The sequence below is a fragment of the Diadema setosum genome, chromosome 21 (genome assembly GCF_964275005.1).
Source record: "Diadema setosum chromosome 21, eeDiaSeto1, whole genome shotgun sequence".
Taxonomy (NCBI): domain Eukaryota; kingdom Metazoa; phylum Echinodermata; class Echinoidea; order Diadematoida; family Diadematidae; genus Diadema; species Diadema setosum.
The window spans coordinates 16,691,269-16,710,742 of NC_092705.1; positions in this window are offsets into that span (position 1 = coordinate 16,691,269).

Sequence of the window (19,474 nt, forward strand, 5' to 3'; positions counted from 1 at the left end):
CATTCTAAGCCATACATTCGAGCTGAACTGGGCTGATTCTTGTCACCGTAACATAAAGGTATAATACTGCCACATTTTTAAATAAAAATGACTGCATTTCATTCTGTTAACTCTCTGTGTGCCATATTAATTACCTGTTCATAGTTTGTGTGTGTGTGTGTGTGCAAAATTTGAGCACAGTTGACTCAATGGCACGAGAACGTTTATTTTCGGCACACTTTGGTAACACCAGTGTAAAAAAGCAATATCCATCTAATTAAATGCAATTACGTCACAATTCGAAATCTATGACATGAAATACTTTACTTTGAAGTAAATGAAAGCTTCTGTTCTTATTCAAATGTCCCGAGAGGAATAGTAGTCTTTTACCAATGTATTGTTGTGTCCCCTTCCTCCCTTAAATTACAATCTTCAAGTTTCACTTGGAATTTAGATCGTTTTAGGTAGAAAATGTCACAAGTGTACACTGTCTTTTTATTACGCCGTAAAATTGCTATGACGGATTTTGTGTGTTTGATTTCTCTGATGAAATATCATTCGCTGAACTTATATTGGACCAATAAATGGAAACATTGCGATAACCACGTAAGGCGTAAAATGATAAGGTAGAGGAGCGAAACACACGTTTAATGTGTGGATACAACTGACCTTTGCATTTGAAACTGCGGTTGTTATTTGAAGATTGTTTGAGCACTATAAAATCTATAATTTATGCGTTTACATCATGCTTGAGGATGTTAGCGGGGGGGGGGATGGGCGAGGGATGAGGAGGAAAGAGAGAAAGAGAGAGAGAGAGAGGGAGAGAGAGAGAGAGAGAGAAGGAAGGAGTGTGGGAAAGAAGAATACAAAAGAGATGTATAAGCTGATAAGATAATAATTGTTATCATTACTTCTAAATCACTGGGCAATGCTTTATGTCTGTTGAATCAATAGGTAATTTTTGAACCATCATTCACCGAGTTCTATACCGCCAGCGGGTGGTGCTCGGATAAACATAAAAACATAAGTTTTCCTCTGATTTCAAAAGAACATTACATAAACTTTAATTGGAAGATATACAGATATGATAAAAACCGACTGCACACTAACCAAAGAATATTAGCGCGATTGCTTGCTAAACACAAAATACTTTGAAGAAAACAAACTTGACACCAATGCTATCTTCATCTACTTTTCAGCCTTGTTTTATAAAAACGAGGCATGTTTTAGTAGGTCACACAAACTATAATTCTATCATGTAAAGCTTAGGTGCCTTTTGTTGATTTCCGTTTTATTTCTGCATTCATTGTCAATACAATACTAAAAAAGTTTGCAAAGTGTCGGCATGATCGTACATCAGTATAGACTATAAAAACGTAGTGCAATCGTAGCCAAACAATGTAAAATACATACATGTATAAGTATATAATACACTGTAAAAACATAGTTCAATCGTAGGAAAAATATGTAGGCCTAAAGTAAGTATAATGCAATGCCATCTCAAAGGTACACGATCAGAAGAAACGCTTTGCATACAATTTTGAGAAAAAATTGGATATTCAGTGGACAATCTTTACAAGCAGAGCTTGACTAGGAAGATGGCCTCAGGTAGTGTTTCAACATAAAATAAACTATCATCATTCTATAACAGTATGCTAAATTACGCCAATCACTGAAACAACAAGAAACAGCTATTGTATAAGTCCGCGAGAGATCATTAACGTCTTGTATCAGACTTATCACTGCATGATTCTGTACTTTCAAAATCACTAAAAGGTAAAGTTTATCGTCAATTACATAAGATATACAACAGTTATATAAGCTCGTTCTTTTCCTGTCTACTTTTCCTCGGAAAGCATGTTCTTAATTATTAGGTTCAAGTCACTTCAGGTAATTATTAGGGTAAAGATCGTTGATAGGCGGTAAATCTCTTTCGGAACCTAGAAATGAGACATAATGCGCATACGATGAAATTTTCACAATGGGTGAAGATACAACGTGTACAAATTTTGATTCTTCATTAGGAGGAGACCTTGATGCCACCCATTGATTTTCCTCATTTTGAACCCCGCAGTGTTGCATACCTGCAGCAGTGTCATAAAGGGATCTTAAAATCGCTGCCAAAGAAAAATAAACAGGACACTGATTATGCTGTCAATCGTACAAAAAAGAGGGAGGGGACAAGGTATGATATCTACATATATATAGAGAGTGTGTACTCAACAACAATAAAAAAGTTTGTTTATAAAAAGGCAGATAGTAAATTATTTGAGACACTCCTGCCGCAGGGAGTGAACCACAAGGAAGACAGTGAATAGAATGAGAAGTATGTAATAAATCAGAAAAACTGCATGGAGGGCACAGGTAATGGACCTCATTTCATTTTCCGATTAACGAACCATGGAAATAACGAGCATTATCCATTCTGTCTCGGTGATATCTCCAAGCATAAAACTACTCAGGCGTATCAGCGTTTCTTACCAAGTACCAACACACTAACGTGGTAAAATGATACAAGAAATTTAATGTATGAAGAACTCATTTCCACAATTTGCTAAATCCATTTTTCACCAAATTGGACTTTCAGAAAAAAAATATATTTAATTTCAATTTTATTTCCATTTCCATTGAATAAACAGGAAAAATCATATACAATACATTTACAGAACATATTTGTAACCATTTCAAAGAAAACATACAAGTGGTCACGAGCAACAACAGAAATTCCTTTCTAAGGTATATACATACATAATACAAAGATTAGAATGGAAATGGAGGGTCCCACTAAAAAGCAAAGCTTGTAGGGTGTGGGACCCTCGGAAATACGTACACAAAATCAAAACCAATGTCAACTGACATGAAATTAACTTAGGAAGGAAAAAAAGAAAGAAAAAAAAAAGGAAAAAGAAGAAAAAGGGGGAAATGAGACTATGGTACAACACACGCCATCGTGGACACAAGCATACTGTACTTCATGATGTAAATTCAATGATAAAACGATAAAACGCTCCCTGGTTTGATATTGCGATTGATTGGGTGCATATACCGGTATAAATGCATAGGAACGGATATAAAAAAGAGAAAGAGAATAGACTCATCATGAATAGATATTCATCTTTAGTAGTCCAATACAGTAAACTCTTTAAAGTATTGATTTTCTTTTTGCAAGAAAATTGAGAAATCAGGCGATTAAAAAAAAAAGTTTTTATTCCTTGCCACCAAAAGAGGATTTAATACCTTTTGGAAAGGAATTCGTCATAGTATTATGTAATAGAAATATTATAGCATCCTATACTTGAGTGGTTACTCTGTCAAAGCACGGAGGTACACCCTGTGAATAAATCATACTTACCTCAGCCAGGAGACGCCCTTTCTCTTCATGAGGACAGTGGGGCAGGTGATGATGGAGAGGATGAAACTGACGACGAGAAGAACGCACGTGGTCGACGAGAAGAACGCACGTGGTCGACGAGAAGAACGCACGTGTTCGACGAAGGACCCCTCGATGAGGGCTAGCTGTGGGACCTTCTATCGATAAAACACCAATGGAGAACGGTAGTGTTTGTTCTTTCCTGGTTTATATTATCTTTTCTTTCTGTGTGTGTGTGTGTCTCTCTCTATCTCTTTATGGGGGGGGGGGGGGAGTCGTTTTTTGTTTTTGTTTTTGTTTTTCTGTTGGTCGAAATGCCACAAATTAAACGCTGCCTCTGCACAATCCGATGCGGATGCTAACGCATATCACTTTTTGTTGAATTTGGCTATATAAGGTTTTGTACACTTAAATGAAAGCACTTTGCGTTTTGGAAAAAAAAAATGCATAATACACGTACCTATAATAGAAGAGAGAAAAAAAAACATTTACAAGGCTGAACTTGCTTTGGGTAATATCAGACAGCAGTAAGTAACAAGCATATCTATTATATTTTTACATCACTGAAATAATACTCTCTAGCGTCCTCTTGTGTGTCTCCGTATTCTGGGATAATGATCTTCTTATTCCCAAGATTCTGTACTATTGGGCTATATAAGGTTTTGTACACTTAAATGAAAGCACTTTGCGTTTTGGAAAAAACAATGCATAATACACGTACCTATAATTTCTATAATACACGAAAATTTGAAAAAAAGTGACATAGAGCTAGTGGTGATTGAGACCTTTAATCAGTGGTATACTTTCCTCTATTAATACCTGAATACGGTGAAGGGATCTCTCTTTACAATAGGCCCACGTAGGCCCACACTGTATTATTTTCTTCAAGAACGATAGCTCATAATTTATATTACGTATGCCACTTTAACCCTACAAGAAGAAATCTCTGCCAGGCAATGTTCCATCCATGACACACGTATCTCCAACACCGTTGGTGGCAGAACACGTGACACTGATGCAGTTATCGGGGAGTGGAGACAGGATCGCTGAGGCACAGCTGGAGGAGGACAAGGTGTCGTTATCAACGTACTGGTGTATCTTAGTGGAAATTTTCGCGGCGTTTAAATTTTCGCGCATTTCGCCCAACCAAAAACTAGCGGAAAAACAAAAGCACGCGAATATTTCTGTTTGCGATATTATGTTCCAATAGTTGATGTCTTGATTCCGCGGAGTTAAAAACAAGCGAAGCTCTTCTTACTATATCTCCCTGTTCTTGCCCAGCGGATCGAGCGCGAAAAATTGGTCGCGCGAAAATATCCACTTTTACAGTATATGTGTGGAAATGTGGGTAAGGCTGGTAAGAGAGATCAACATGGCAGGTGATTAAGATAATGACGTTACCATGTTTCTTTTATATGATTTCCATCGTCTGGATCCTAAGGATTTTACTCTTATAGCAGGTTTTTAGGGGCCGCGTTCTAGATCGAGATTGACCAGAGAAAAAGGAAAGGGTAAAAAACAATATTGACACTTACCATGGAAAAGCCTGTTTAGGAGGTTCTTTTTCCACACCACAGTGTTCCAATAGCGATATAAAACGTGAGTAGTGTATATATACCTGCCGTTTTGATGTTGATTTGAATAATCGTTGGCTAATTCACACAGTGAAGAGTACCAACATGATTGCTCTGGTCTCAATATTATCATCATCATTGTTATTTTTATTTATTTATTTATTTATTTATTTATTTATTTATTTGTCTATTCATTTATCTATTTTAGACAAAGGTGTCGCAATGTTGTTTCACAGTCAATAGTTTGGCTTCACTTTAATCTCATTATTACCACTGAAACTTTCAGAACAGGTGTTGATCCAATTCATTTAAAGGGGATGGCTAGTAACTGATCAGTAGGAATCAATTGGAATGCCTGGGGATGATTTTTGTGGGATTCATTTAATAGAGTACATTATGTATCTATTGTTGTGTGAGTTATTATTTGCTTCAGAACGGTCTCATATTAAAATAATGTGCAGTTTTATGCCCTGTCACTGTACGGGCATGCTAACCTGGAAACATTAAACTGCACATTAATTGAATATAAGACCATTGTGAAGCAAATAATTTTCACACAACAATATGTATATATATATATAATGTACTCTTAAATGAATGTACAGTTATAATCAGTAATGCCGTGTGGTGGGAGAATGAGTATTAGTAGTGTCTGTATGTGTTTATGTGTGTGAGAGTCATTTATTGGATGTGATGAAGAGATGATTGCGTGTATGTGTTTGTGAGTGTACCTGTGTTTGCGCGTGCGTGTATGTTTGTGAGAGAGAGGGAGGGGAAAGATGTGAATACAATGTAAGAAAAGGAAGTAACCGCATGGGTCCCTTTTATTCGTCACGTACAGTGTGTTGAATGAATAGTGAATGTAATATATTTCATAATGAATAATGTTGCAAATGATGTCAATTGTTATTCTTTAAATAGTGATGAATGATTTGAAAATTGTAAATATTTTCTTTTTTAATCAACTATGTATTGTGTGAACAAATGTTGCAATTCAGCCTTTTGGCTGCGAGAACATTATATAAACCATACCCTACCATACCATACCATACAAAGGTTGTGTAAATGGTAATAGTAATAGTAGCAGTAGTAGTAGTAGTAATGATGATAATAATAATAATAATAATAATAATAATAATAATAATAATAATAATAATAATGATAATAATAATAATAATAATAATAATAATAATAATAATAATAATAATAATAATAATAATGACAATAATAGAGTCTTTTAATGTGCAATACTCTGTCACACAGTGACGTTACACAGTGACACTCCTTATACAATCCTCGCGAGATCTCTTAACATTGCTTCATTTGGAAAAAAAGCAGCGATTGAAAGAAAACACATACACTGACATAGTTACGGGAACAAAAACAAAGTTTTTGAGTTTTGTAGTGAGTCCAATGTGAGTGATATTGCAGCTGTATATCAGTTGGTCATACTGACATCTTTTATGAGATCGTTGTGGAAAGAGCGGTGTCAGCAAGATTGCTTTTATCTATGATAATGCTTGTAAAGTTTGATACCTCACATTGAGTGTGATACCGAAAAGAACCTATACTTATGAAAATGAATACATGAGTTGGTTCGACTATGAAATACTGATAAAAACATAATGTATATAGCAAACGTAATAAAACTTCCCCAAGGAACATGTTGCATCGTAGTTATGGCTCACTACTAAGTCCACAGTGTATATTGAAGACTACTACTTTAGGACCATCTCAACAGAGCGCATCGGTTCATGATACATGTGCTCGCAATGGAACGTGCGTTACTGCTCTGATGGGCAGAGCTGATGGAGTGAGCTGATCGCCCTCTAGTGACAAGGTGTGTCCACCTGGGATTCCCCTGACCATTGACGTGAAATATTTCGCAATGGAATCACAGGTTCCAGACCACTAGTACCCACCTAGTTTAGGCTGCGTTCATGCGAAACTAGAATTGCGTTTCTAAACACGTTTAGTCGCTAAACGTGTTTAGTTGCGTTGCGTTCATGCGATTTTTCCATTTAAACGCGTTTCAAAACGCCGATCTGAAACGCGGAAAAAAGGGCGTTTTGAATCATGATTCTGCCAGAATCACGATCACAGAAACCGCATGAACGCAACCGTGATTTCAATCATGATTCTATGACGTAAATGTGCGCTGTGCGCATGCGTGTCTCATGGGGTATCCCATGCACAGCTTCTAGTTCTGTTCGCGCGCTTATGTACGTCTTATGAATCGTGTGTTTTGGTACCATACTTGCACTTGTTTGTTTACATCAACTCCATACACCGATTCTATGCTAGTATCTAACGTTAATAATACATTTAATTACTCTCCGATTGAGTTGATAAAAGTAATAGTTGCAGCGCTGTGTCTACCAAGGGAAACAATTGGAGAGACGAAGAATTAGGAATTATTCCTCGATCTGTTCCTCGATCTGTGGGCAGAGCCTGAATGCCACTTATCGGAAAGTATTCACCGAAATAAAAACGTAAAGGCCTGTACAGCTGGAATAAGAAGGTCTGGCTCGAGTTGCAGAGACAAGGTCAAACTGCGCAGTGCGCTGCGCAATGGCAAAGGATGAGCAGAGCCAGAATCAGCGTTGCGAAAGCCCGCATGAACGCTCTTCCGCTGAGACCGTGATTTGAAACGCCGTTTTGAATCATGATTCATGTTTGTGATTCTGGCTACGAAATTCGCATGAACGCGGCCTTAGTGTACATACAAATGCATGTATACGTCAAGTTTGGCGTGCGCGTATACGGGTACTACCAGGGAGGTGGGAAGAGACGTTCAGTGAGCGCTGCAGCCTCTGTTTCGGTTTCCGAAGTGAAGAACTCTATATTCCTCGCAGGATTTGATTATCTACCGTCCACCAGTTAGGGTAAGTTTACACTGACTGGCAGGAAATGCAACAATGCTGTTTAATATTAATTCGATGATGACTTTTTAATTGCGCTCCAGGGTCATGCACTTTAAAATGCTGCACAAGTTGCCTACGATTTCTGACTGTAGAAATGACGTGGGTATATATCACGAAAATAAAGCGGATGGCGAGGCAGGGGATGGAAAGACGGTTATGTCGCGTTACTGTAATAACTGCATAACTGTGACATGTATGTAGGCTACTCCTTCTGGGGATGTTGGATGCCTCGCTGATGGGACGGAACCACTCATATTCAAGTAATGTGCAGTTTAATGTTTCCAGGTTAGCATACCTGTACAGTGACGGGGCCTTAAACTGCACATTACTGGAATATAAGCAGTGGCGTATCTAGGGGGGGGGGGCAAGGGGGGGCACGTGCCCCGGGCGCCACTCCTTGGGGGCGCAAAAAAACGAAAAGACGAAAAAAAAAAAAGAAGAAGGAAAAAAAAAGAGAGAAAAAGAAGAAGAAGAAGCAAAGAAAAAAAAGAACTCGCCCGGACCCGCGGGAGGGGGGGGGGGGGAGGGGGGGGGGGGGGGGGGGGCGCAGAAAACCAAATCTAACAAGATAAAAACAAAACATGATGACGTGGACAAATAACAATATTTATTGTGTTCACACAAGAATTCCAAATTCCATGTTTTGTAAGCTGAAATACAAAAATTTTCGGCTCGCTCGCTGCGCTGGCTCGCCAAAAATTAACAAAAAAAAAGAAAAAAAGATAAGAACAAAACGTGATGATGACGCAGAATTATACAAATTTCGGCTCATCACTCGCGCATACTAATTTAGAGTATTTTTCAAGTCCTCAGTTTGTTGGTATGAATCGTTATCTATAAGGCCGTCTCACTATATCTTGATTAGAATTGTAAGATTTAATAGGCAAAAAAGACAAAAATTCCATGTTTTGTACGCTGAAATACAAAAATTTTCGGCTCGCTCGCCAAAATTTAACAGAAATAAAAAGAAGATAAGAACGAAACGTGATGATGACGCAGAAATATACAAATTTCGGCTCACTCGCGCATATATTATACTAATTTAGAGTATTTTTTCAAGTCCTTAGTTTGTTGGTATAAATCGTTATCTCTAAAGCCGTCACTAAAATATCTTGATTAGAATTGTAAGATTTAATAAGTAAAACGCCAAGAATTCCATGTTTTGTAAGCTGAAATACAAGATTTCGGCTCGCTCGCTGCGCTCGCTCGCCAAAATTTATCCAAAAAAAAAAAGAGAAAAGATGAAAAAATTGAGGAAGCAGAAATTTCTGCTTCCTCAATTTTTTCTCAAATTTCGGGGGGGGGGGGGGGATGATTGTACAGGCCATCCCCCCCTCCTCCATTTCAGGGGGGGGGGGGGATATATCCCCCATCCCCCCCGGGATTTACGCCCATGGCTCAAGCACTCAAAACCACGTATGTTTATGAATAAGAAAGCGTGATTATATCCAACTGATCATTGAATGTGACTAATCATTTTTATCTTTTGTTAATTTGAACATCCAGATTTTTTTCTTTTGCTATAAATATGTCACGTATCAATTTTGGCATATTGCATGACGTTCGTACGCCCGCCTTCAGACAGGTAACAGAGCTGAACAGTATTCTATCTTGTAGGATAATGTATACATAATTTTCTCAAGCGCTCGCTCGCTTCGCTCGCTCGCGAAGAAAGTAATATCGACATAAGGTATGGTCCAGACGTTGACAACGTCAAATAGCATAAATAGGCTTACATGTAAACATGCTATGAAGCGAGCAACTCGGGACCATCTGCAAATTATGTATGAACACAAACAAACAATAACAACAACTATACCGCCATAATTGAACCCCCCTCTATTTCCTGAATCATTCCTGAAACGATGATGACTCTGATACATCTACGGGCATACCCAGGGATGATCAGGGGTGTCGAATCTATCGGGGGGGGGGGGGGGGGCAAAGGGGCATTTGCCCTGCCCCCACGGAAATGTTGGGGGCAGACAAATCATTTGTCCCCCAAGAAATTCCCGAGATGAGGACAAATCTCGAACTTTCTTTATGGAAAATTGTACAACTATACCGCCAGAATTATGCACCGGATCGCTGAATTGCAATCATAAATATGCAAAAGCTCCGCTACTGGGTCATTTTTGATAGACTTTGTACACTTTTGAGATTGACGTTTTATTTCCTTATATCTATCAAAGAGTGTGCAGCAGATCTTTCACTTACAAAAGCTCCCTCATATGCAGAGGCGTCGATGGAGGGGGGATGGTTCCCCCATAAATGTATTGTGGACAAACAGATCATTTTGCCCCTCCACGTAACTCCCGAGATGTGGAAATGTTCTTACTTTTTTGATAGAAAACTGTCTAAATATTTCACCCAAAGATGGCTGAATTTCAATTCTGAAAATACACAATCTCCCTCGCGTAAGAGGGGGTTAGGCGTAACCCCTCCCATACCCTCCCCGTTCAGTCATTTCTACTTAATACACTTTAGATTGACAGATTTCAAAATGTTTCATCTAAAGTGTGCACCAGGTCTGTTACTTCAGTTTAAGAAAAATGCAAATGTTCCTTGGGTGGAAGGAGATATCTAGATATTTTCAATTAACGGAGGGTTCCACCCCTCTCCCCTAAAAAATAGTATACACTTCTGGGATTGAAATTTCCCCCAGATTACATCATAAAATTGTGTTTACGAGATATTTTCATCTGAATTCTAAAAATGCAAAAGCACCCTCGTGTACGCAGGGGCGTGCAGTGGCGTAACTATACGGGGGAGGGGGGGAGGGGGCACATGCCCCCCCTCCCCCGTATAGTTGGTTTAAAAAAAAAGACTTACCAAAATAGTAATTCAAGGGTTTAGTAAAGGGTTTAGTAATTAAAGAGGTATATACTGTGAAACATTGTTCAAAAAGCCCGGAGCCGACAAAAGATTGTGATTCAGCGTGATTCCTGGTTGGCATTCGGAATATAAGCAGGATATGCACAGTGTACTCAGAACATCCGAACGGCAAAAAAGAGTCGCTGCAATGTTGCGCAATGTGATGTAGAATGTATACACCTTTGTACCTTACGCTTCGTTATATCAAAGCTAGATCATTGATTTTGCAGTGTTGCTTTACATACTTGTCTATATCAAAATGCCTTGCATTGTCAATAATAAGACTTGACCTGGGCTATTTCCTAACTTTTCCATGCATATAGAATACACACACACACAAACACAAACAATAAGGGGATGCTCTAAAGTGCAGATTTTGGACATCCTTCCCCCGCTTGGTCACTTCGACGCCACCTCGCTAGTCATACCTCCCCCAATCATGAACATAAACCGACACCCTTGACTATTTTTACCAGTGGCAGATCCAGGGGAGGGGGGGGGGGAGCTTACCGGGCTCCCCCCTTAATTTCCAAAGCGAAAAGATGTAGCTACAAACGGCAGTTTTAGGACTGTAAAATTTTCAAGCTGGCTCGCTCTCCTGATTTTGCTGCCAGTAATTGCCAGCAGTTGCGCCCGGTGCGCCCCCATCCCTTACTTTCCAAAGCGAAAAAAAGTATAGCTACAAACGGCAGTTTTTGGATTGTAAAATGTCAAAATTTTCAAGCTCGCTCGCCCCGCTCGCTCGCATTTAATCGTTATGTCATTCTCCTGATGTTGCTGCCAGTAATTGCCAGCAGTTGCGCCCGGTGCGCCCCACCCCCTTAATTTCCTAAGCGAAAAAATATAGCTACAAACGGCCGTTTTTGGACTGTACAATGTCCAAATTTTCAAGCTCGCTTGCTTCGCTCGCTCGCATTTAATCGTCATGCCATTCTCCTGATGTTGCTGCCGGGTAATTGCCAGCAGTTACGCCCGGTGCACCTCCCCACCCCCCCCCCCTTAATTTTCAAAGCGAAAAAAATGTAGCTACAAACGGCAGTTTTTGGACTGTAAAATGTCAAAATTTTCAAGCTCGCTCGCTTCGCTCGCTCGCATTTATGTCATTCTCCTGATGTTGCTGCCAGTAATTACCACAGTTGCGCCCGGTGCGCCCCCACCCCCCTTAATTTCCAAAGCAAAAAAAAAAAAAAAAAAAAAAAAAAATATATATATATATATATATATATATAGCTACAAACGGCAGTTTTTGGACTGTAAAATGTCAAAATTTTCAAGCTCGCTTGCTTCGCTCGCTCGCATTTAATCGTCATGCCATTCTCCTGATGTTGCTGCCAGTAATTGCCAGCAGTTGTGCCCGGTGCGCCTCCCCCTCCCTTAATTTTCAAAGCGAAAAAATATAGCTACAAACGGCAGTTTTTGGACCGTAAAATGTCAACATTTTCAAGCTCGCTCGCTTCGCTCGCTCGCATTTAATCGTTATGTCATTCTCCCGATGTTGCTGCCAGTAATTGCCAGCAGTTGCGCCCGGTGCGCCCCCTTAATTGCCTAAGCGAAAAAATATAGGCCTAGCTACAAACGGCCTTTTGGGGACTGCGCATTGTCAAAATTCATGATCGCGTTCATGATTTTCAGTGTAAGAATTAATACAAGAAGTTTATCTAAATGATACCATTTTATAGGCAAAATTGTTCAATAATAATCTACATAAAATGTACTGCTACCTTAAACAAGTTGGACTGTTTCGTAAGTCGATAAAACACGCAAAAAAATGCATCAAATTGCACCATTTACAACATAAATATGCAAAAAGTTCTCACCCTCCCCCCTCGCTCGCATCGCTCCCTCGCATCTAACCGCTCCCCCTAAGATCAAATCCTGGCTACGCCGGTGATAGGCCCCACTATTTAGTAGGCCTTCACAGTGATGTCGGACAGGCGGAGCAACAGCTGAAATACTACGATGTAGTCATTCAATTATCTATAATATTTCTTTTTCTTACTTGTTTTTGATAAGAAAAAAATCCCAAATTTCACCAAACGTGTGCACCAGATCGCTGAATTTCAGGTCTGAAAATGCCAAATTTTCCTCGTGTGGGAGGGGGTTACCCCTCTCCCACACCCTCCCCCGGCTAGGCCGCTCCACTCCCTCGCACAGATATTCAAACTCCAAGTCCATCCCCCACCCCCCATTATTAAAACGGAACGATGCCCCTGGGATGATTGCTTTATTGACTTAAATCAAGAACATTGAACAGTTGTTGAAGAATACAATTAAAAGCTACAGGAAAATACCTACTAGCCTACGTTATTACATGCAAAGAAATGGATATCTATATTAGCATTTTATTGAATTTATTTGGGCATTATTCAGGACTGCGCTACGTTTTTGAAAGGGGGGGGGGGGGTGTCAAAATCGCCTGTCATTCAAGAAGAAAGAACATCAAAAGACAAGAGAAACAACAATAAAAAAGTCTTCATACTTTTAAGGTCTGATTTTCCGCCGAAAGTCGGCTGACGACCAAAAAACAAACAAACAAACATTCAAAAACAAGAACAAAAAGTCTTCATATTTTTGCTGCCACTTCTCTTCCACTTTGCATGGAAAAGAGTGGGACATTTGATCCCTGTAAATGTGTGTGTGTGTGTGGGGGGGGGGGCAAGCTTCTCTCTCTCCCTCCCCCCCCCCACCCCCCAAGGGCTGCGCCGGTCCGGTTATGGGCTTGTAATCGTGGTGATGGTGACTATCGCCGATCATCCCCCTACTCCTCAGTACGGATTTACGCCGTTGGCTTGAGCCCATCGCATTCATTTGAACACACAAACTCGAAATTGAATGCTTACATCTGAATTTGAATTTATTTTGGTGCCTAAAAACGAATTGGAAATCGTTTGACCAAAGTCACTGCACCGCTTCAAGGGCATAGCCTCTTCAGTGTTGTCACTGCTCTACCAGAGGGCCCTGCTATTATTATCACCCTAGGCGTTCATGCCAGGTACCCGTTAGATTATACACTTATAGAGAGGGACACAGTGGGTAAAAACATCTTGTCCAAGCACTGGGCGGGATTCGAACTCGGGTCCTCCGATCAGGAGTCGGGGGGTCTTATCCACTATGCCACAGCGCCCCCATTATTGAATGGGAAACAACACACGTGACTTGTAGTGGCTTAAAAATCACTATTGTGATATACTGTACCTCGCTATTAAGTCACAGTATGTATGTTGTTTTTCCAGTGTACATGCTAAGGTTAGTTTGACATGAAATCTTCCTCAGATTTTGTGATTGCACACTCTGGAGTGTGAAAATAAGTCGAACATGTGAGAAATTGGAGTGATGATCAGAAACAGCAATAATCACGTGTTCATGATCAAATCGATGCAATTGATTTGGTATGCTACAACGTGTATGAGGTAAAATGTTCATTAGCTGGTATGCTGATTTCAGTCCATTAAAGTAATGCTGATGTCTTTTTCATATCATACTGATCCGATATCATCATGGCTTGCAGCTTTGGGGCAGAACTGAACCTTTGTGAAGCCAAGGGATGTCAACGGGAAGCAGAGGCTACCTACCTTGTTAACGAACCAAAGGAACTTTGCCAGGAGTGTGCGCAAGTCAAGACAAGGAAGGGGGCTGTCCGGTTGGTCGACAAAGAGGGCGTGTGGTACTGTGAAAAGCACAAAAGGAAGCACGCCGAAAACTTTTGCGGGACCCACCGCATCGCCGTGTGCCCACCTTGCATCGTTGCAGATCATCAGAGCTGTAGCTCATTAAAGGTTGTAGAAGACGCGGCAAAGGAGGAGAGAGGTCGCCTTGAAGAATTATATGCCAAGGGGCTGACAAAGAGGGAAGAACTGATGCGAGCTGATGCTGCGGTCACCAAGGCAACAAATGAGATGAAAACGCATCTACAGCAACAGGCGAATGCAATAAAACAGCGATGTCAGGAAATGGAAGAGAAGGTGCGGGGTTATGCACATGAGAAGAATGTGGTCATCGATCGAGAAACGGAGAAAGAAGTGCAAATATTGCGATCACTACAGGAACAGCGGAAAAGAGCGAACCATGAGGAAATGGAAGAAGAGATTAGTAAGATTTCAGAACAGAGAGACGAGCTCCTGAGCAAAATAGATGAGGTCGCCGAAGCCATTAAAGGTTTGATTATCTCACCAACGAAAACATTTATAGAAGAAGAGCATGGCTTTCTAAATGAAGGGCTAGCCCTTGCTGAAAGCACTCTCACCAGTGATAAATATACATTTACAGAAGGCTCCATTGCGCAAAAAACTCTGCTTGAACTTGTCAACAAGATTACTGATACTACTGATGTATATCGCGCGGTTAAATGTACCAAAGGCGTCGAGTTTTCAGTTGGTGATTCACGAGATGTAGGGAGAATACATGGCTGCAAAATGAAGATATGGCGTTTTAAGAACAAGCTAGATTTACCCGATGTCATCAGAGTGCCGCGAGTAAAACTCTTGTCTTCTGAGGAGGTAGCTATTCTGGATTTGACGACAGCAGAGTTGTTCCGAGTGAATCTCGAGTCCATGAGAGTGACAAAGGTTGCTGGAGATGTGGCTGACGTAGTTTCTATGACAAACGGTAAAATAGCTATCATTGATAAAAAGCAGGCATGCATTCGCATCGTCACAAGCGAATGGGACCACCAATTTAGTATTTCCTTTCCACGTGGGTGCATGTCTGTCCCTGACAAGGCAAAACTCACTGTGGACGCAGACAGCAACCTCCTAGTAAGGATCAGTGATCGACAGATCATCCACGTCTTCGACCCTGCCTCCGGAAGAGAGCTAAAATGCATCGCGATCCGTCCACCCTTACGGGAAATTCACGACATGATCGGGCTAGCTTCTGGGAATATCGTCGTGAAGAAGAGACGAGCCTCTTTCATCATCGCAGACTCAGAGGGTCTTTTAACCAACGACACTATAAGCAATGATCATTGGGAGCGGGCCGATCTTGCTTTGGACAGAATAACAGGCACGATGTACTGCGTGTACTTGAACAAGAACACTAAACGTGTTAACGTCGAGGTTTCATTCATTATTCTAATGGTATATAATGTACACTGTAAACACTTTATACATAAACCTGTGCTTTGTAACATATACATGACTTATTGTATATCCATAGTACGGTTCATAATTGTGCCCTTGTAAATAGTGTATATATGGTGTTTTTGTTATTCCACTCAGCCTTATCTTTGATACTATTTTGTCTATAATCTGTAGGGGGACTACATTTAACAAGCAGTGCTTCTAAGTAGTCCCCTCCACATTTGTACATGGTGTGATTTTATCTCAGAATATCACGATATTTTGTATATACATGTTATATACTCTGTATAGTATTATCGATTATGTGTTATACCCTGTATATTTTTATCATATAATGTCCACTATATGTGGAATATGAATAAATTTCATTTCATTACTTGACCCGAGCAAAGCCTCTCACTGCGATGTCTTCAGTGGTACTATTCTATGTGTTTGCAACGGAAACGGACTATTTATATTCAAATGTCAACATGTCTGCAAGCAATGAGACGGTTTTTAATGGCGAGTAATCAACACTAAGCTATTTTGTGTTAAATTGAACTTCGATATACATCCAAATTACATTAACAACTATGTCAGAAAAATCTAAAAGATTTGCGACAAGTTCTTGGATAAGATGTATATTGCCTGGAGGTATCTCACGAAGACTTAATGATCAAATTATTGCAAAAATGCCTTTTCTTTTATTCCAGATAAATTGGTAACAACAACAACAACAACAACAAAGAATGCCAGATATTAAGGAATGTTTACAAAATGTTCTTCCTTAGATCCAGAAGTGTTAAGCTATTTGGTGCTATGAGTAAGTAGATTGGTGACTGTAGTTTAAAGTTTTTTCATGGCAGATCCGCGGACGGATCCTGTATAAGGGGACCGAATTTGGGCATTTCACATTTTCGTCTTCTTGAAAACGCATCGTCAAATTTGTCACCAAACTTTGATTTGATTCGATGTGATTTGATTTATTGGTCCTTGCAGTATCACTGTACATGCATGTACATGTGTACACTTGGCAGGCATTATCACAAGGGTGATCTAATATTGTACAGAGGACACCATGCCCGGGGGGGGGGGGGGGTCGCCTAAAACCCCACATTAGATAATTTTTTACAATATTATTCTATAAAACCCGAAATGCTCTGAGTAAATGCATTTTTGACTGTGCTTTAAAGTTTGGATATATACTTTCAAGTTTGGTTATGGCACTCCCAGGGGTTGTCCCCGTTGGGAAAGTTTTGAGGGCTTTCAAATTGTGATTTTTATTTGTTGAAATTGCATGGTTAGAATTTCTACAAGCTTGACAGATATGTGTGATAGAATTTACAGATTGGGACCATACCCCCCCCCCCCCCCAAAAAAAAAAAAAAAAAAAAAAAGAGAAAAGAAGTGCTATGTTATTCACAGGGAATTGTCTGCAAGAGTACCATGTGGAAGGTGAATCTGCGATAATCGGTGCTAGCGCTAGACCACTGGGTCTCTTGTTTTTCCAGCGTACATGCATTGCTCATAATTTGTTGTAGTTTGAACTTTTACTGTCATTTATTGGCTTCCACTGCACGTTACATCATTTGCATTTTAAATGTGCAATCGATATCAGCTGATTTCACAGTACAAACCGTCTTTATACATAGTCACCTCTGTGTTGTTGAGTTTCAACATTTTGGGCCACTTCATGAACATTCCCACAAACAGGAATCCTTATTGACCGTGATAGATGTGTTTATATACATATCAGTATAATAGCTCACGTGAAGAAAGCATTGCCACATTGTGAAAATTACTCATTTTGTTTGTAAATAACTGTTAATTCCTGTAGCCTTGTTTTCTTTGAAGTCATAGAATAGTGTCCGACATTTGCGTATAAACGGAATGTGCAAAGTTTTTACATTTTACTTTTGATTTTCTACTGAGTTCTTCTTGCACAAACCATGGTTAAGGTATCCAACGAGAAAAGCCGACATATTGTCGACCTGGGGGCAGAGGGGGTTTCGTTGGCTCAGATTGCTGAATCCTTCGGGTATAGTATGCCGTAAAACGATGTAGGTGCCTACAGTTTGTAAACGCCATGGGGAAACAGACTTTAGTGACGAGCGACCGGGAACTGGTGGAGGTAGAAAGACCACGCTTTGGGATATCAGTATTATGCGTCAGATTCGTATGAACCGACTCGAATCTGCTTGTAGTCTGCATGGCGGTGTGTCAGTATCTGTCGAGTCGGTGATCTTTCTGTCGAGGACGGGAACATGAGTAACGCCGAATATTGGGAGATCAGGGCTCTCGCTTGTTGCCATCCATTTAACACATCTTTTGCGACGTGCAACTGGCACCCATTAATACATGTATCCTGAGATGACAATGCAACTGTGGACATGGGGCTGCCAAGGTGGACCTGCGGTACTGTAAAATGTTTGACGATAATGGCACACACATTTCTGTGACGTCCATTGGTGGCAGTGGTGGGCGATCCACTCTATCATTGGGGCTTGGGACAGCATCACCAAAGAAAGACTGCGTGGTCTCTTAGCGACTCCTCCAAGCAGGATGCGCACCATCATTATAGAAGACGCGGGTACCAGTCAAAATAGAACTGTATGAACTTTACGAATACGTGATAAATTACTCGTGGCATGTTATGTGCCTGATAATAAGATTTTAAATCATGTACGACAAGTTCATTAAAACAGTTCTTATTTTCATGTCATAGATTGCCTCCTGTGCATGTGTCTGTGTTACAATACTTCGGCAAGGGATTTTATGTAGGGCTCACACCTGTAAATATAATGGAATGTCCCTGACCGCTTCACAAAATCGTACCAAAGATACCAAGATAAATGAAGGAAATTTTTGATTAAAAATCAGAATACAGTTTGGCAAAAAAAAAAAAAAAACACCTGAATAACTGCAGATATTGAGTATGAGACGCGCTACTGACTGAGCCATATCACCACTCGTTTAGAATGTGTGACCGGTAGGGGGTGGTTCAACAACAGAAGACATCATGGCCCACGTACAAAAACCCGCTATAGTGACCGAACCTTCTCCTTCATTGCCCCTTCCCATGCCTCATCTATCTATCTATTGAATCACTTAAAATCCTTCTCAAAACTCATCTGTCTAATCAGTTGTATTTTTTTTTTCTGGAGGCACACACAGTCGGTTATTAACTTTTTTGTATCACTATATCACATGTATTATTTTCTCTTCTTCTTTTGTGACTGCAATTTTGGTTTTGCATTGTCCTCTTATTTTGTTTTCTAGTCTTTTTGTATGAATAGCACCAGTAGCACCAGTATAAAGCGCGATATAAATGCAATTATTATCATTATTATTATTATTATTATTATTATTATTATTATTATTATTATTATTATTATTATTATTATTATTATTATTATTTTCATTATTATTATTGCTATAAATGATTACTGGAAGATTCCCTTGGGAGTACTTTCTCGGCGATGGAATGACAGGTGAAGAAAGAGGATATGTGTTATTTGGGAGAAAAGGAAGAGAAGAGTGTCATCTGTTTAATGTGTTTGTAAATGTCGTGCAGGTAGTACTTTGAGGATGAAAGTGTTTGTATGTACAGGTGTGTATTCTCAACTGTTTGTATTGTTTGTGTTTGTGTGTCTGTGTGTGTGTGTGTGTGTGTATTCATATTGTACATTTTATGTT